The sequence below is a fragment of the Ambystoma mexicanum genome, unplaced genomic scaffold (genome assembly GCF_040938575.1).
Source record: "Ambystoma mexicanum isolate Mex_15411 unplaced genomic scaffold, UKY_AmexF1_1 Mex_scaf10, whole genome shotgun sequence".
Classification (NCBI taxonomy): domain Eukaryota; kingdom Metazoa; phylum Chordata; class Amphibia; order Caudata; family Ambystomatidae; genus Ambystoma; species Ambystoma mexicanum.
The window spans coordinates 2,165,001-2,167,500 of record NW_027182325.1 but is presented as its reverse complement, the minus strand read 5'-3'; the positions used below and the strand labels follow the sequence as shown (position 1 = coordinate 2,167,500).

The 2,500-nt window shown below is 47.0% G+C and overlaps 7 non-coding genes and 2 pseudogenes across 7 annotated transcripts in view; all 9 read right to left on the bottom strand.

Moving 5' to 3' along the window:
• The window catches only part of LOC138541959 (5S ribosomal RNA), a 119-nt gene extending 100 nt beyond the window's left edge, over positions 1 to 19 (bottom strand). The window contains exon 1 of the ribosomal RNA XR_011289951.1: positions 1 to 19. This exon is cut by the window's left edge and continues 100 nt beyond it. This is a non-coding gene — a ribosomal RNA (5S ribosomal RNA).
• A 463-nt stretch (positions 20 to 482) lies between these two features.
• LOC138546473 (5S ribosomal RNA) lies at positions 483 to 591 on the bottom strand (annotated as a pseudogene).
• Positions 592 to 697: 106 nt separating this feature from the next.
• LOC138540594 (5S ribosomal RNA) lies at positions 698 to 816 on the bottom strand. The gene has a single exon (XR_011288637.1). It is a non-coding gene; the product is annotated as a 5S ribosomal RNA (ribosomal RNA).
• Positions 817 to 922: 106 nt separating this feature from the next.
• On the bottom strand, positions 923 to 1,041 carry LOC138550316 (5S ribosomal RNA). The gene has a single exon (XR_011294071.1). It is a non-coding gene; the product is annotated as a 5S ribosomal RNA (ribosomal RNA).
• Positions 1,042 to 1,147: 106 nt separating this feature from the next.
• On the bottom strand, positions 1,148 to 1,266 carry LOC138539984 (5S ribosomal RNA). The gene has a single exon (XR_011288043.1). It is a non-coding gene; the product is annotated as a 5S ribosomal RNA (ribosomal RNA).
• Positions 1,267 to 1,372: 106 nt separating this feature from the next.
• Positions 1,373 to 1,491, bottom strand: LOC138538754 (5S ribosomal RNA). The gene has a single exon (XR_011286843.1). It is a non-coding gene; the product is annotated as a 5S ribosomal RNA (ribosomal RNA).
• A 464-nt stretch (positions 1,492 to 1,955) lies between these two features.
• LOC138543571 (5S ribosomal RNA) lies at positions 1,956 to 2,064 on the bottom strand (annotated as a pseudogene).
• Positions 2,065 to 2,169: 105 nt separating this feature from the next.
• On the bottom strand, positions 2,170 to 2,288 carry LOC138549929 (5S ribosomal RNA). Its single transcript, XR_011293698.1, has one exon. It is a non-coding gene; the product is annotated as a 5S ribosomal RNA (ribosomal RNA).
• A 106-nt stretch (positions 2,289 to 2,394) lies between these two features.
• Positions 2,395 to 2,500, bottom strand: part of LOC138542373 (5S ribosomal RNA) — a 119-nt gene continuing 13 nt past the window's right edge. Inside the window, exon 1 of the ribosomal RNA XR_011290356.1 lies at positions 2,395 to 2,500. This exon is cut by the window's right edge and continues 13 nt beyond it. This is a non-coding gene — a ribosomal RNA (5S ribosomal RNA).

Genomic DNA, 2,500 nt, shown 5'->3' with positions numbered 1-2,500 from the left:
GTGTGGTGTGGCCGTAGGCTCTAGGAATGCTAAGAATATTACTCTTATGCATTTGCATTTAGTAAGCTAAGCCATGCAGCCACTTGCAACATGATACCACGCTCATCGCTCGATCAGGCTCGATCAGGCGAGATATATAAGACTGGTGGGCCCATTCAGGACTCCTATGTCTGGTAGGATAACTTTAATTCATCCATCCTGTGTCTGTTGCAGGGAGGTGGAGAGAACAATCAACACAATAATGGTTTTCTTTCATGCCTCTTGAAGGACTCAATATTCTCTGTACTGCATTACATGTGAAAGTCGATTTATTACCCATGAACACACTACCTGTATGCTAATTCTATGTAAAAAGGTAGCTCCAGCCCTCATGATGTTGTCCAACATTTCCGCTATAAAACGGGATACAATTATTTTGGAAACATACCAAATTTGAAAAATAATTGAGAAGTTGCGCAATTACTAATCATGGAGCACAAAAAAGCCTACAGCACCTGGTATTCCCAGGCAGTCTCCCATCCAGGTACTAACTAGGCCTGACCCTGCTTAGCTTCCGAGATCGGGCACATTCAGTGTGGTGTGGCCGTAGGCTCTGGGCCTAGTGAGTTTTGTACTTTTAAGCATCTAGTCGGCTAGACCTTGCAGTTTTGAAAGGCAATTGTGAAATGGCTCACTTCCTGAACTTGGAGCACAAAAAAGCCTCCAGCACCTGGTATTCCCAGGTGGTCTCCCATCCAGGTACTAACTAGGCCCGACACTGCTTAGCTTCCGAGATCAGACGAGATCGGGCGCAATCAGTGTGGTGTGGCCGTAGGCTCTGGGCCTAGTGAGTTTTGTACTTTTAAGCATCTAGTCAGCTAGACCTTGCAGTTTTGAAAGGCAATTGAGAAATGGCTCACTTCCTGAACTTGGAGCACAAAAAAGCCTACAGCACCTGGTATTCCCAGGCGGTCTCCCATCCAGGTACTAACGAGGCCCGACACTGCTTAGCTTCCGAGATCAGACGAGATCGGGCGCATTCAGTGTGGTGTGGCCGTAGGCTCTGGCTCTTGTGAGTTTTGTACTTTTAAGCATCTAGTCGGCTAGACCTTGCAGTTTTGAAAGGCAATTGAGAAATGGCTCACTTCCTGAACTTGGAGTACAAAAAAGCCTACAGCACCTGGTATTCCCAGGCGGTCTTCCATCCAGGTACTAACTAGGCCCGACACTGCTTAGCTTCTGAGATCAGACGAGATCAGGCACATTCAGTGTGGTGTGGCCGTAGGCTCTGGGCCTAGTGAGTTTTGTACTTTTAAGCATCTAGTCGGCTAGACCTTGCAGTTTTAAAAGGCAATTGAGAAAGGGCTCACTTCCTGAACTTGGAGCACAAAAAAGCCTACAGCACCTGGTATTCCCAGGCGGTCTCCCATCCAGGTACTAACTAGGCCTGACACTGCTTAACTTCCGAGATCAGTCGAGATCGGGTGCATTCAGTGTGGTGTGGCCGTAGGCTCTAGGAATGCTAAGAATATTACTCTTATGCATTTGCATTTAGTAAGCTAAGCCATGCAGCCACTTGCAACATGATACCACGCTCATCGCTCGATCAGGCTCGATCAGGCGAGATATATAAGACTGGTGGGCCCATTCAGGACTCCTATGTCTGGTAGGATAACTTTAATTCATCCATCCTGTGTCTGTTGCAGGGAGGTGGAGAGAACAATCAACACAATAATGGTTTTCTTTCATGCCTCTTGAAGGACTCAATATTCTCTGTACTGCATTACATGTGAAAGTTGATTTATTACCCATGAACACACTACCTGTATGCTAATTCTATGTAAAAAGGTAGCTCCAGCCCTCATGATGTTGTCCAACATTTCCGCTATAAAACGGGATACAATTATTTTGGAAACATACCAAATTTGAAAAATAATTGAGAAGTTGCGCAATTACTAATCATGGAGCACAAAAAAAGCCTACAGCACCTGGTATTCCCAGGCAGTCTCCCATCCAGGTACTAACTAGGCCCGACCCTGCTTAGCTTCCGAGATCGGGCGCATTCAGTGTGGTGTGGCCGTAGGCTCTGGGCCTAGTGAGTTTGTACTTTTAAGCATCTAGTCGGCTAGACCTTGCAGTTTTGAAAGGCAATTGTGAAATGGCTCACTTCCTGAACTTGGAGCACAAAAAAGCCTACAGCACCTGGTATTCCCAGGTGGTCTCCCATCCAGGTACTAACTAGGCCCGACACTGCTTAGCTTCCGAGATCAGACGAGATCGGGCGCATTCAGTGTGGTGTGGCCGTAGGCTCTGGGCCTAGTGAGTTTTGTACTTTTAAGCATCTAGTCGGCTAGACCTTGCAGTTTTGAAAGGCAATTGAGAAATGGCTCACTTCCTGAACTTGGAGTACAAAAAAGCCTACAGCACCTGGTATTCCCAGGCGGTCTCCCATCCAGGTACTAACTAGGCCCGACACTGCTTAGCTTCTGAGATCAGACGAGATCAGGCGCATTCAGTGTGG